Raw genomic sequence first — 16,464 nt, forward strand, 5'->3', positions numbered from 1 at the left:
GTAGTCAGGATCGAACCCTGGTCTCTGGCGCTGGAAAGCAACAACTCTACTGTGGCACCACTGTGCCGCCCTTTCAATTAATTCTATTTATTTTGATCATGCACTGACAATTCACTTAATTAAAAACTAAAAGTAAATTAATATTATTGTAAGTCATTGAGATGAAAGGGACTTTAATAAATATACAGACCCAATAAAATCTCATTATTCTAAAATGATCTCCCTTCCAATTGTTTCGTTATAATTTTAGTTTTTCAGTTTTCAAGATACAGTGTGGAAACAGGCCCTTCGGCCCATCGAGTTTGCGCCGACCAGCGATCGCCCCGTACATTGGCACTACCCTCCACACTAGGGACAATTTACAATTTTTACTGAAGCCAATTAACCTACAAACCTGTGCATCTTTGGAGTGTAGCAGGAAACCGTAGCACCCGGGGAAAACCCATGCAGGTCACGGGGAGAAAGTACAAACTCCGTACAGTTAGCACCCGTCGTCAGGATTGAACCCGAGTCTCTGGCGCTGCAAGGCAACAACTCTACTGCTGCGCCACTGTGCCACCCTACTTATTTACTTCAGTCTTTCTAACCGTCTGTCCTCTGTTACGTAAGTTTATCAGCACTGGGACATAATGGTAATGAAGCTCATGGCCTACTCAAACCAGACCCAATTGTATTATTTACAGGTGATTATCTGTGAGCTACAAGCATTTAGGATAGTTAGGAGTTGTGGAGGTCGGTGTAGAGGAAAGGTGGTCTTGATGTTCACTTTTTGATAGTGATCTCCCAGCTTCAACATTTCCCATCCCCTTGTTCGTCCATTGTATTCCGCTGGGGGGTCTGCTTCGATTCTGGTGCGCAGCTCCTTGTTATCCTGACTACGGAGGTGAGAACTGCTTAGATGACATGACATGCTCATTTTCGCGTTTGCAGCATTAGAAACCTGACTTCTAACCCTGTAGTGTAAATAATTATTGACCAGAACTCAAGCTACAACCCCACTTGTACTCTGTACTGTGTACCTTTCAAAACACTCTGTTAAATCAATAACCTATATGACAGTTCAAATACGTTACATCAGTGGTCATGTAATTGAAGACACGTTAGCCCATCAGTTATAGGCTGTTGAGTTCTTTCAGTTAAGATATCATCGAGCTCATGTACTGGCGTTTTAATATCTCACCACAGATTTGTAAAGAAAGTCTTGACACCAGAAATGTTGCTTTCTATTCTCTGTATCCTTTTATTACTTTAGTTTTAGTTTGGAGGTACAGTGCCGAAACTGACCTTCGGCCCATTGAGTCCACATCGACCAACGATCACCCGTACACTAGTTCTATCTTCAAGCTGGAAAGGGTGCAGAGAAGATTTCTAAGGATGTTGTCAGGACTCGTGGGCCTGAGCTATAGGGAGAGGTTGAGTAGGCTAGGACTCTATTGCTTGGAGTGCAGGAGAATGAGGGGTGATCTTATAGAGGTGTATAAGATCATGAGAGGAATAGATCGGGTAGACGGGCAGAGTCTCTTGCCCAGAGTAGGGAAACCAAGAACCAAGGGCCATAGGTTTAAAGTGAGGGGGGAAAGATATAATAGGAACCCAAGGGGTAACATTTTCACACAGAGGGTGGTGGGTGTATGGAAACAGCTGCCGGAGGATGTAGTTAAGACAGGTAGTATCGCAACTTTTAAGAAACATTTGGACAGGTAAATGGATAGGACATGGCATTAGAGGAATATGGGCCAAACACAGGCAGGTGGGACTAGTGCAGATGGGACATGTTGGTCCATGTGGGCGGGTTGGTCTGAAGGACCTGTTTCTTCACTATGACTCTATGACTCTATACACTACACACTAGGACCAACTTACAGAAGCCAATTAACCCACACCTTCTTGGGATGTGGGAGGAAACCAGAGCACCTGGAGGCAACCTGTGCGTACACAAGGAGAATGTACAAACTTTGTACAAACAGCACCCATGGTCAGGATTGAATGCCTGTTTCTGGCGTTGTAAGGCAACAACTCCACCACTGTGCCGCTGTAGATAGGACAGAGAAAGTGATAGAGGTGGCAAGTGTTACCTGAAATTGGGGGATTCAATGTTTGTGCCATTGGGTGACAGCACCCGTAGTCAGTATTGAATCCGGGTCTCTGGCGCTGCAAGGCAGTGGCTCTACCGCTGTGCCACTGTGCTGCCCTTTTATTATGGAAGAACACAAAGGCCAAAAACATAAATAATATAAAACCGTTCCACCAACCACGCTCCACTGCTGGGATGAATCTCTACCCTTCAAGTACGAGAATGCTTAGTCATTCAAATGAATTTAATTTAGCTTTCTGAAGGGTGGTTCCCAGATGGCAGCTGTTGTATAAACTTGGAATGATCCATTAATTGCAGGCATAATAACTTACATTTCATCTGCAACATGACCCTCACGTAGCTTAAAGCCTCATTGAATATATCTTTCGGAAGCTGTCCAAGTATAACTTGAAAAATGTTAGTGCTGTGCCTACTTACATCCTGCTTTATATCCACATCTACTTGTACAGAAGCTTTTTACCAATAGGTGCTGCTAGAGCACCTACCAGATTATAAGCACTATTTCAGTGTTGTATCTACTTCTAACAATAGGATGGACAATAAGATGGAGATATGTTGGAGAATTCAGAAGGTCGCCTCACCTCAAGTGATGCCATTAAGCACACCCTAGCCAAGTTTACTCTGGTTCTAAGCAATACATATTTATATTATTTATTGCTTGCATATATCCAAAGCAAAGCTGCTGCAGCTCATGGAGTAACGCTGAATTTGGTCGGTGGGGATTCATCCACAATTTGTGCCATAGGTTGGGTTACTAGACAGCTGCATGTTGAGTTATCAGAATTTTTGTTCAATTTATTCAATTGCAGTACACCTGTGTTGTTTGCAAGACCAGCACTTACTGCCCACCCCTAGCTGCCCGTGAAAAGATGGGTGTCCGGTAATTTTCTGGCAACTGATGGTCTAGCATCTCCTTTAATCCGGACAAAATTACGACAGCGTTGCGTGTGGCGCACGTTCTTTTGGGACATGTGCCTGCATCCTGAAATAGTTCATTGTTTATTTCTATGCTAATTCTTTATTTAAGTTTCTCTCAGTCCATGGTGCTTTAGCCACATGGGTGGGATATAATTAGTGGGTCAGTGGTGTATTATTGATTATTATTATTATTATGTGACCTCAGTTGGTCTGGCAAAATGGATAATCTGGCAAGACCCACATGGTCACAGGTAGAAGGTACAAACTTCACACAGATAGTACCCCTAGTCATGATCGAACGTGGGGCTCTGGTGCTCCACCACTGTGCCACCCTATCTGTTGAGGCAGAAAGGTGTAAATCAACCCTGTTGCAGGTCTTGACCCGAAACCGACATAACCTTTACATCCACAGATGCTGCTTTCCCATTGAGTTCTTCCAGTTGTTCTGTTTTTCGTCCTTGGATTCTGATAGTTTATGTGTCACCATTTTGCAGTCTCATTGAAACTCATGTCACATCTTAATTCATCACAATACTTCAAATATTTGTCAATCTAGAGAGTAATCTTTAATCACGGCTGAAATAATCAACAAGTAATATTGTTTTCTTTAATGTCTTTATACAGCAGTATAACAAGTGGGGCGGTTTTCAGAATATGTTGTGGATTATTGAGTTTATTGTTTTTTCAATTTATTGCTAATTTATCTGCAGCTCTCAGTAGCATGAACTTTCACCTGAACCTGCCCCACATTGTATTCCAGATTTCCAATCTACATTAAAATCACAGGGTCACAAAGAATGGATAAAGGCCCATCATCTGATTGAGTGTGTGCTGCACACCAAACACCCATTTGCACTAAACCTATATTCATCTAATTTAATTCTCCACATAAACTCATTAAATCCCCCCATCTTATCTGCAGGGCGGCACAGTGGTGCAGTGGTACAGCACCAAAGATTCAGGTTCGATCCTGACTTTGGGGGCCGTGCTCACGTGGGATTTCTCCGGATGCTCCGGTTATCTCCCACATTCCACAGACGTACAAGTTTGTAAGATAATTGGCTTCTGTAAATTTCCCCTGGTATGTAGGATGCAAAAGTGGGATAACATTTAACTAGTGTACGGGTGATCGATGGTTGACATACGGAGTCGGTGAGCCGATGGGCCTGTTTCCACGCAGAAGTCGTGTGACATGAAACAAAGTTTCTGATCGTATTTTACAAATGAGGAGTGATTACACAGAGGAGTGATTACAAATATGGATTAATTCTGGGTCCAAATAGTTCTCCATTGAATAGTTCTGGAAACAGTTTGCTTTGAATGCAGTTAGAAACATAGAAACATAGAAATTAGGTGCAGGAGTAGGCCATTCGGCCCTTCGAGCCTGCACCGCCATTCAATATGATCATGGCTGATCATCCAATTCAGTATCCCATACCTGCCTTCTCTCCATACCCTCTGATCCCCTTAGCCACAAGGGCCACATCTAACTCCCTCTTAAATATAGCCAATTAACTGGCCTCATCTACCCTCTGTGGCAGAGAGTTCCAGAGATTCACCACTCTCTGTGTGAAAAAGTTTTTCTCATCTCGGTTTTAAAGGATTTCCCCCTTATCCTTAAGCTGTGACCCCTTGTCCTGGACTTCCCCAACATCAGGAACAATCTTCCTGCATCTAGCCTGTCCAACCCCTTAAGAATTTTGTAAGTTTCTATAAGATCCCCTCTCAATCTCCTAAATTCTAGAGAGTATAAACCAAGTCTATCCAGTCTTTCTTCATGACAGTTCTTTTGCTGGCAAATGGAGTTAGCATAGGTGGGCAAAATGGACAATGTGGACATAACGGCCAGAACGACTTGTTTCTATGCTGTACAACTCTATGACTGAAACCAATGCAATGTGATCAACCTGCTGGACGTTCTTCTCCAATGTGGTTGATTCTATGGAGGGGGCGAACATTCTTTTGTCATTGATGGAACTCCATGAGTTGCTGCACCTTCTTTTCAGATTGGTTGCTATGGTGCATTGCTATGCATAAAGTGCCAGTAATACGCACTGTCTTACTGAAAGCAGACAGCGATGACTGGAGAGATCGTTAGCTGTTTGTTTTTGTCACCAGAACATGTTGTTACACTGTGTGTAGTTGAATGAAACTATGCCGAGATCTAACAGCACATTTACTGCAGATTACAGCATCCTGAAGTGAGTCTCTAAAAGTCAGCCTCCATTTCTACTGCAGTTGAAAGCAATGTGTTTATCGTGAGATAATTTGGAAAAGAAAACATTGAATATGGGAAGGTTACACAAAAAAGCTGGAGAAACTCAGCGGGTGCAGCAGCATCTATGGAGCGAAGGAAATAGGCAACGTTTCGGGCCGAAACCCTTCTTCAGACGGATCGGGGGCGGGGGTGGGCGGGGAGAAGAAAGGAAAAAGGAGGAGGAGCCTGAAGGCTGGGGGATGGGAGGAGACAGCAGGGGGACTGAGGAAGGGGAGGAGACAGCAATGACTAACAAAATTGGGAGAATTCGATGTTCATGCCCCCAGGATGCAGACTCCCCAAACGGAATATGAGGTGCTGTTCCTCCAATTTCCGGTGCTGCTCGCTGTGGCCATGGAGGAGACCCAGGACAGAGAGGTCGGAGACGGAGTGGGAGGGGGAGTTGAAGTGCTGAGCCACCGGGAGGTCAGCTTGGTTATTGCGGACCGAGCGGAGGTGTTCGGCGAAACGATCGCCCAACCTCCGCTTGGTCTCACCGATTGAATATGGGAAACCTGATCAGTTGTTATTTGCAAGAGGATTTACAGGTTAATGATTTGGAACATGAACCTTTATCACAACCATTGCTGACATTTAGTGATGCAGTCCAGGGTGGTTTCTACAATGGTTAGATTGTCTTGTAGTTACGCCACATCAGCATTTGAGATAGGCCTTTGAACTTTCCAAAGATAGACACAGAGTGCTGGAGAAACTCAGGTCAGGCGGCATCTCTGGAGAAAAGGATCAGATGATGTCTTAAGAAAAGGCCTCGACCCTAAATGTCACCTATTCCTTTTCTCCAGAGATGCTGCCTGACCCGCTGAGTTACTCCAGCACTTTGTGTCTATCTTCGGTATAATCCAGCACCTGCCGTTCCTTCCAACGCACAGTTAACTTTCCAATTGGCAGATGATTTTCCCTTCCCAACCCCCCCATAAAAATAAAGGTTTTGTCCAGTCCTGTCCACAGATAGTTATGTATTTGTTTCATGATGTGTTGGTGCAGGAGGCTGTTTGAGGCAATGCATGAGATATGTTCATCTTTGTGGTCTCCATGTGAGTCATGGTCAAAGCGATGTCTTTACAGCAATGGCTAGAAATCCACCTTGGCAGTAATGTAAAACATGCTTGAGCATACATGGGAGCATTGTGGTTCAATGGTTCTTTATTCTCCTGGGGCGACAAGGTGGCACACAGTAGAGATGCTGCCTTACAGTGCCAGAGACCCAGGTTTGATTCTGACTATGGTTGCTGTCTGTATAGAGTTTGTACATTCTCCCCATGACCTCCTGGGTTTTCCCCAGGTGCTCCAGTTTCCTCCCATATTCCAAAGATGTACAAGTTTGTAGGTTAATAGGCTTAGGTAAAGATTGTAAATTATCCCTAATGTGTAGGATAGTGTTAGTGTATGATGATCGCAAGTCGGCGAGTACTTGGTGGGCAGAAGGGCCTATTTCTGTGCTATATCTCAAAGCTAAAAATCTAAACTAAACTACATTGCATGTACGGAGGTACAGTGAAATTCTTTTTTGCAAACGGTTCAGTAAAGCATTACTATACATTAACACAATCCAAGATTAAGTACAAAGTGTATAGAAACAGCCCATCAACACCTTATACAAGAGACGCCAGATTTGCGGCCACTTTCAAAGTGCAAGCTGTAGCTGGCCATAAAGACACATTGCAGCCATTTGTTAGACACAAAATATGGAGGAAGGAACTGGATGTTTGGAAGCAGGAAATCCTTCAGGAAAATGCCCATTCAGAATTGGTAACCCTTTCCATTAGTAACCTCTGCTGCAATTGTTGGGCAGATTTGAAATACCGAATAGGAAACGCCTGGATAGAGTGGGTGTGGAGGGGATGTCAGCAAATGTGTCATCAGCTTTGCCACAAGGGCCACATCTAACTCCCTCTTGAATATAGCCAATGATCTGGCCTCTACTACCTTCTGTGGCAGAGAATTCCAGAGATTCACCACTCTCTGTGTGAAAAATGTTTTCCTCATCTCGGTCCTAAAAGATTTCCCCCTTATCCTTAAACTGAGACTTCCAGGGCTATCGACCTGACCTAGGGTAGTGTCCAGAAGCTAGCCCAGAACAGACAGGAATGGAGGACCTTTGTTGCTGCCCTACATGCCAGGAGGCATAATAGGCAGTAAGTAAGTAAATAAGTATAAATTCTCAGAGGCATTAGGTAATGGCCATCAACATTCCTATCAGGTCAGGTCGATATGGTTGCGACCACGACATGGTTGCAATCCAACGGGGAGTGAGAATTTATAACACACACTCAAATGCCTCAGAATAATTTCATGCAGATCTAAGTCCCACTTTGGGCATGTCGATCTAAAGAGAGGAAATAAAGAGACATGGTAGACACAAAATGCTGGAGTAACTCAGCGGGACAGGCAGCATCTCTCTCGAGATGCTGCCTGTCCCGCTGAGTTACTCCAGCAATTTGTGTCTACTTTTGATTTAAACCAGCATCTGCAGTCCTTTTCGACAAATAAAGAGACATAATGAGTGACTGATATTCTTCTGTCTGCACACACATCCACAGGTCAATGTAAGTCCTTCTGCTAGCAATAGTATTCTTGCCTTATTCATTGGAAATTGAAAACAGCTTAGTCATCCTGTGATTCAGTCATCATGGAGACCAAACACGTACATATCAAATCAGTATGTATTGGCTCGAATGTAACCATGTATTGTCTTTCCACTGACTGGTTACCGAGCAACAAAAGCTTTTCACTGTATCTCGGTACACGCGACAATATACTAAACAAACTCAAACTCAAGAATGGCATAAAATAGTTAAATACACAGCTTATCTTTCGCTCTTGAAACTGCAGATGCTGAAAGGAAGACACAAAGTGCTGCAGTAACTCAGCTGATCAGGCAGCATCCCTCGAGTATAGGGATAGGTGACATATTCTGAAGAAGGGTCCCAACCAGAAACATCACCTAGCCATGTTCTCCAGAGATGCGGCCCATTCTGCTGAGTTAATCTAGCATTTCATGTGTTTTTTAGCTGTACCTGTTGAATAAAATTCATCACTGATCATTGCTGATCTTTTGGGTCTCCCTCAATACACCATCTCTCTATAGCGACCATCTTGTTTCAAATATACGGTAACATTCCCAAATCGGATTTAAGAAATACATTTTGGGGGTTTGTTCTGCAAGTTGACGGGTTCCTCCGATGAATTCTAACCTTCCGTTGTTTTTTGTTCTCAGGTGACACGATAGTTGACGAGGAAGGCCAGCTGCTTTTTGAAGATACCTTATCTCAATTGTTGAGTCCTGTTCTTCTCTCATCACCCTGTTGCAGGTTCCCAGGGAGGTTGACCTGGGAATCACTCCCATGAGCAAAGACTGTGTGGTATGCAGAGCTCTCAAACTTTGGAGAGAGAAAACCAATCCATTAAGAAATCTCCTGGGATGTGGGATCTGACGGACAGATTTTCCCCAGTCTTCTGTTTCTTGATGGGACACACAACGGAGGAGGACTCACTACTCCAGATCTGTTGAGCTTTGCTGCCATGTTCCGAAATGTCGCTTACAACAAGCGGGCCTCTCTCACTCGGTTTTAATAGTGTGGCCGCCTCAGACTTTGACACATCTGAACAGAAGGCTCGTATTTTGGTGTAGGAGCAAGCAAGTGGACAAACGGGGCAACATGGTGATGTCCTAAGTTTCCCTGCTATCTGACTGTACGCCCCCACACTTCCCACGACTTTGTTGCAGCCTCCAGCTTCAAGTTGGGACAATCTGCCAGACTTTTAAATACTTCGAATCGCAGGGAAGCTTTAGGTTTCAACGGTTCGGATTTTTCTTTTGTTATAGAGGCAATTACATTATGGTAAATGTGTATAAACTGCAGTCTGCTATTGAGAGTAAATGCTTTTCCATATACATGAATTGTACAAAACAGATAGTCCAACAACTTCTAATGCAACTGCACTACAGCTGTTCTCTGGCAAATGAACAAATACAGTTCCAAACTATTTTAATAACGTCAGTGTACTGAAACATGTGCTCTGTCACTAAAGTACATCTTTTAATTTGGTTTAAGTTGTTAAATGGAGGTACCATTCTGAAACTGTTAAAAGACTTTTTACATTATCCACATAATATTAACAACCCAAATCATGCTTGTTGTAACATCAGTTCTGCTTGTATACAGTTAGTTTGCAATTATGTTTATCATTGCACCCTCATCTTTATTTGGAATATTCTGCGTTATGATTTGATGTGACAAAATCCTTAAAAGATCTCATTTAATGGTGAAGATTACAGTGTACGTTGCAAAATGAAGAGATTGACCACCCGGATGATGAAGATGTGGAGCAGGTGTTAAACTCAGTGATGCTGTAACATGTAGCACAGTTTCTGAAACTTTTTTTACATTTGGTTTTGTTTTTGGAATTGTGTAAATCTTTGCTTTCAGTGTAAGCAGTAAATAAAATACGTAGCAAAGATGTTTGTTAATTTTGACCATTAATGACAATATAGCTCACAATAAGAATTTAAAACTTGCTTTCTAACGAAAAAAATATTCTCTTTTGTTAGCTGCTTGATAGTTGACATGGTCTTGAAAATTTGGGTGGCACAGTGGCGCAGCGGTAGAGCTGCTGTCTCACAGCACCAGAGACCCCAGTTCAATCCTGACCTTGGGTTCTGTCTGTGTGGCGTTTATACATTCTCTCCGTGACCCTGTGGGTTTTCTCCTGGTGCCCCGGTTTCCTCCAACGTTCCCAAGATGGACAGGTTTGTAGGTTAGTTAGACTTTAGCTATACGGCGTGGAAAAAGGCCCTTCGGCCCACTGAGTCCGCGCCACAATCACCCCATACAGTAATACTATCTGAGGTAGACACAAAATGCTGGAGTACCTCAGCGGGACAGGCAGCATTTCTGGAGAGAAGGAACTAATACCATCTTGTACACGAGGCACAATTTACAATTTACAGAAGCTAATTAACCCACAAACCTGTAAGTCTTTTGAATGTCGGAGGAAACCGGAGCACCCAGAGAAAACCCACGGGGTCACAGGGAGAACGTAAACTATTTCTTATTTTTTAATGTATGAATTCCAAAACAGCATGTAAAATTCTAATGTAATTTATTAGTTTAGTTTGTAGTTTTTTAAATGTTAGCTAGTGTGGAAACAGGCCCTTCAGCCCACTGGGTATGTGCCAACCAGTGCTGATCAGTGATCATCCCATTCTAGGAATGTAGTTTTCTATGTTTTATGTTGTCCTATCTTACACACAAGGGGCCATTTTACAGAAGCCAATTAACGTAAAATACGCAATTCTTTAGAATGTGGCAGGAAACCGGAGCACCTGGAGGAAACCGACACGGTTGCAGTGAGAATGTACAAACTCTGTACAGACAGCACGGATCGAAACAGGGTCTGTGGCACTGTAAAGCAACAACTCTACCACCGTGCTGCCCAAAATGCCAAACTCATGCCCAGTGGCCAGTTGAAAGTCTTTCTGGCTCTAACCCTATAACCCACATTCATATCCCTAGGTTTAATGATTCAAAGGTTGGTATATTAATTCCTGCTCAACCCTGGCAGCAGATTCTATTGAGAAGTGCCTCAGGCATCCTCCTCATGAGTCAACTGCCCTTAGACCTCTACACCTGCTCCTTCCAAAGTGGTGGTCAGAGGCGAGCTTGGAGGTCCAGCAGAATCTGGACCTGGTGGTGGAGAACTGGTGTCTTGGGGGGGTGGAACACCTCAACATCACATCAGTGCAGGCTGGAGACAGAAGAATGGCACTTTCATCTGAATTTGGACTCCAACTTAAGAACATAGAACATAGAACCGTACAGCACTGGACCCAGCCTTTCGGGCCACAATGTCAGTGCCAAACACGATGCCAACTTAAATTAATCTTTTCTGCCTGCATGTGAATAATATCCATTCCCTGCATATCCATGTGTCTATCTCAACGCCTCTTAAATGCCACCATTGTATCTGCCTCCATCACCACTCCTGGCAATGCATTCCAGGCACTCGCAACACTCTTGCCCCGTTCATCTCCTTAACATTTTCACCCCCTGACCTTAAATCTATGCCCTCTAGTCTTAACCAATTCCACCCTGGGTAAATGTTCTGACTGTCTACCTTATCCATGTCTCTCATCGTTTCATAAATTCTATCAGGGTCTTCTATCTACCTTCAACGATCCAGGAAAAACAATCCAAGTTTGTCCAACGTCTCTTTATAGCTAAAATCCTCTAATCCAGGCAACATTTCAGTAAATCTCAATTGCACCTTCTCCAAATGCAGCGTAGTTAGTTTCGTAATTCTGCAACATGATTTCCTGACTCTTTTACTCAATGCCTCAACTGATGAAGGAAAGTCTACCATATGCCTTTTTTTTAACCACTGAATCTGCTATTGTGGCCATTTTCTGGAAGTTATAGGCTTAAACTCCATGGAGATAAATGCAGGTAAATAGTTTGTTATTTTTTCTCATAAATTAAGACTTTGAAGTATCTTGAAATAAGCCTGTTTAATAATTTTAAAGTATTTAAGCCTATTTGAATGGATTTTAACAGCCTCAGATTTTTCTGAGCCTTTAAAAACAGTTCAGAGGTCTTCCACAGGAGGAAGTTGTCATAAAGTCACCAGGGCATTCTGGGAGTAAGGCCTGACAAGAGGTCTTAATGACAACAACTTCCTCCCATCTTCCATCAAGGTGCAGGTCAAGTCTGTAGCAGGTTAGTGTGAAATGGCTGGTGAATTGAGGGAAATTTCAGGCAAGACAAAAAAAAAAGCAACTGTTTGTCAATAGAACTAAAAAGTTTCATTAATGTCTTCTTGACTTCATTACTTCCATCCCAATTTTGCCTGGCTCTCTTCCTTGGCTGTACACCTGAATTCATTCAAAATCTCCATGCAACTGCCTAACTCACACCATTCACCATTATTCCTGTGGGCACTGGCAATTAGCTAAGGAGCACCTCACTCCAAATATTCTCATTCATGGTTTTCCCCAGCTTCATTTTTTTTTCTGTAAACATTTCTACAATTCTGACCTTATTTTTACCTAACATTATTCACTGAATTATTTGTGGGCAAGCTTAAACTGTGCTGGATTTAACCTTTGGAATTATTTTCCTAATCCTGTCCTCTCTTTCCTCTTAAAATACTCCTTAAAATCTGATCATTTGGCCAACCATAATATCTCATCATGTGACTGTGCGTCAACTTTGCTTGATAATGTTTTCATGAAGCACCTTTAGAAGTTTTGAAATGTGTACATAAGTATAATTTGTGTTGTTTTTAATGTGCTTGAAATCACTCACTTCTCTGTGTAAGACCAAAAGAGATTTTTTTCCCACTGTTTCTCAGTTTGATACACAATGGCATATGGTGCTCATTCAATGACATAATTTTCATTTGTTTTGGTTGAAATATGATAGCTACATTGACCTGGTGACAAAATATCTATCCCACTTTACACTCCCCTCATTCCCATCGACTCTTGCTGATTCGCTGACTCACCTATACACTCCTGGTCTCTATGCACATAGCAGAGAGGTCAGGATTGAGCAGGATTTTACTTTTTAAGTTTAGTTTTGTTTAGAGGTACAGCTTGGAAATAGGCCCTTTGGTCCACAAAATTCGTATGGACCAGTGACCACCTGTACACCAGTTCTATTCTACACTCTAGGGACAATTGTTTTTTTACTGAAGCCAATTGACCTACATACCTGCACGTCTTTGGAATGTGGGAGGAAATCAAGACACCTGTAGAAAACCCATGAGGTACAAACTCCTTACAGACAGCACCCGTAGACAGGATTGAACCTGGGTCTCTGGCGCAGTGAGGCACCACCTCTACTGCTGCGCCACTGTATTTACCTTTATGATGCTATGGAATTTGAGTTCATACTAAGTCTGCAAGTATGACTAGATTAGCGAAATTTGTTGGCACTAGAATTCGAAATGCCTCTTCTACCCTTCACACGACTGATCCAATCATCACAATGCTTCTGGAGTTAATAGCCTCCAACCTGCATCAGATCTTGGGAATGAATGGTTCCTGACCAGTGACTCCAGTCCACTGCTAAATGTTTCCCTACTATCTTCCTCTTTTTATGTTTTGCATCCTGACTAATATTTTATCTCTGAAATGCTGCTTCTCCTCATGGTGTTCCTTAAATTAGTTTCCTCTCTTCCAGCACCAGAAAAAAATATCCATGGCAACCGTTGAATTGTTATGAATACACAATTTCAGGGATCTGAACCTGGCTCCTAGTCAGTTAGTTCTATGTGTGATTCCGGATACACACTACAGAGCTATCTCTTTTCCTGTTTTCCCAAGATATTTTGGATAGGCAGATGGAATTGAATCCTGACAGTGTGAGCTGATGTGTTCTGGAAAGTCAAATAGGAGTAGGACATATAGTGCATACTTCTGTCCCTCTTGCCTGATGGGAGAGGGGAGAAGAGTGAGTTACCGGGGTGAGACTCATCCTTGATATTATGCTCGTGGCTTTGCCGTGGCAGCGTGAAGTGAACCATTGTGTCAATGGGAGGGAGGTTGGCTTGCACGATGATCTGGGCTGCGTCTACAATTCTCTGCAACTTCTTGCAGTCTCGGGTGGAGCTGTTCCCAAACCATACTGCGATGCATACCCAATAAAACACATCTGTAGAAGTTGGTGAGAGTTGTTGGGGACATGCCGAACTTCCTTAGACTTCTAAGGAAGTAGAGGCGTTGGTATGCTTTCTTGGCTATTGCTTCAATCTGGCTAGTCCTGGACATGTTGCTGGTGATATTTACTCCTAGGAACTTTAGGATAGACAGATGGAATTTAATCCAGACATTATGAGATGATGTGTTTTGGAAAGGCAAATAGAAGTAGGATATATTGTATAGATGGTAGGGAGCCAAGAAATGTTGATGAATGAAGAAACCTTGGCATTCAAATCCATCACTCTCTGAAAGTGGAAACTGAAGTAGGTAGGATGGCAAAGAAGGCATGTGGCATATCATTAAAAATATAAAAAATTATGGTGTTAATTAACAACTTTACAAAACACTCGTTAGACCACATCTGGAAAGTTTTGTGTCATTCTGGTCATCACACTCCAGGAATAATTTGATTATTTTTAGTTTATTGTCACATGTATCGAGGTACTGTGAAAAGTTTTGGTTGCATGCTAACCAGTCAGCGGAAAGACTTTACATGATTACAATCGAGCCGTCCACAGTGTTAAGATACATGGTAAAATGAATAATGTTTGGTGCAAAATAAAGTCCAATTTAAAAATAGTCTGAGGGTCTCCAATGAGGTAAATAGTAGTTTAGGACCACTCTAGTTTCTGATAGGATGGTTCAGTTGCCGATAACAGCTGGAAAGAACCTGTCACTGCATTTGGAGGTGTGCGTTTTCACACTTCTGTACTTCTTGCCTGATGGAGGAGGGGAGAAGAGGTAGTGACCGGAGTGAGACTTTGATTATGCTGATGGTCTTGCCGAGGCAGTGTTCATTGTGGGGAGGTTGATTTGTGTGATGGGCTGTGCTGCATCCACAATTTTCTGCAATTTCTTGCGATCTTGACTGGAGCTGTTCCTAATCCATGATGTGATGCATCCTGATAAACTGGTCTCCACGGTGCATCTGTAGATGTTGGTGAGAGTTGTTAGGGACATGCTGAACTTCCTGAGCCTTCAAAGGAATTCGAGGCATGGATGGGTTTTCTTGACCTTTGCTTCGATATGAGTGGTCCTGGACAAGTTGCTGCTGATATTGACTCCTATAAACTTGAAGCTTTCAACCATCCCTCCTTCGGCAACATCAATGTATTTGCTTCCTGAAGTTGACCACTATTTCCTTTGCCTCTTGTTGGGGAGAGTGCAGTGGAGATTCACCAGGATGTTGTCTGGAATGAAAGACTTTGGTGATGGGGAGAGATAGGATAGGCTGGGCTTGTTTTCCCTGGAGCAATGGAGATTGAGGGATGACCTGACAGAAGTAATACGAGGCAGAGATAGTTATTGCCTCTATTGCATGGTAGGGGTATTAAAAACAAGAAAACACAGGATTAAGGTGAGAGGCAGAAATCTTAAAGCGGATATGAGAGGAAATGTTTTTACAAAGAACTTACTGATATCTGGAAATCACTGCCAAAGCAGGTCATAGAGTTATACAGCATGGAACAGGCAACTTTGGCCCAACTTGCCCATGCTAACCAAGATGTCCCATCTACACTAGTCCCAGCTGGCCATGTATGACCATATCCCCATTTCTTTCCTATCCATGAACCTGTCCAAATGTATTTTAAATGTGATAGTACCTGCCTCACCAACCTCCTCTGGCAGCTTGTTCCACACACCTACCACCTTTGTGTAAAAAAGGGTGACTTATTTGTGACTCCAAATGGAAGTAGAAGTGGTGGAATCAGATAGAATTGCTGTGTTTACGAGGTACTGACACCAACAATTAAATAGACAAGGAATAGAAGGATATGGTCCAAATGCAGGCAAATGGAAACATAGACATAGAGACATAGAAAATAGGTGCAGGAGTAGGCCATTCGGCCCTTCGAACCTGCACTGCCATTCAATATGATCATGGCTGATCATCCAACTCAATATCCTGTACCTGCCTTCTCTCCATACCCCCTGATCCCTTTAGCCACAAGGGCCACATCTAACTCCCTCTTAAATATAGCCAATGAACTGGCCTCAACTACCTTCCGTGGCAGATAATTCCACAGATTCACCACTCTCTGTGTGAAAAAGGTTTTTCTCATCTCGGTCCTAAAAGATTTCCCCCTTATCCTTAAACTGTGACCCCTTGTTCTGGACTTCCCCAACATCGGGACCAATCTTCCTGCATCTAGCTTGTCCAACCCCTTAAGATTTTTACACGTGTTGTAAATAGGATTAGTGTAGATTGGCAAATAGCCCAGCATGGACATGATGGGCCGAAAAGCCTGTTTCTGTGCTGCATGACACTTTGACTCTGCATGGTGTTTCAGTAAACTGTTGCAGGAGGTAAATTGTCCTCCACTTTCTCAGATTGGCCATTGAATGTGACTCAGTCAATGTCACCCCTATTCCTAGACATCTAAATCGATATTGAGCACTGAAGGGGAAACAACCTTCACTTCATTAGCCTTGCTAACTTAGAGAGTAGACATGATTCAGGGAAAAAAAAAA

At 42.9% G+C, this 16,464-nt stretch overlaps 1 protein-coding gene across 5 annotated transcripts in view; it reads left to right on the plus strand.

Moving 5' to 3' along the window:
* Window positions 1-9,752, plus strand: part of LOC129706391 (chemokine-like protein TAFA-2) — a 198,585-nt gene extending 188,833 nt beyond the window's left edge. For all 5 annotated transcript variants that reach the window (XM_055650674.1, XM_055650673.1, XM_055650671.1 and 2 more), the window contains one exon: window positions 8,509-9,752. The gene's annotated coding sequence lies outside the window, so the exon portion shown is untranslated. The remainder of the gene's footprint in view (window positions 1-8,508) is intronic.
* Window positions 9,753-16,464: the final 6,712 nt, after the last annotated feature.

This window comes from Leucoraja erinacea, chromosome 19 (assembly GCF_028641065.1).
Source record: "Leucoraja erinacea ecotype New England chromosome 19, Leri_hhj_1, whole genome shotgun sequence".
Classification (NCBI taxonomy): domain Eukaryota; kingdom Metazoa; phylum Chordata; class Chondrichthyes; order Rajiformes; family Rajidae; genus Leucoraja; species Leucoraja erinaceus.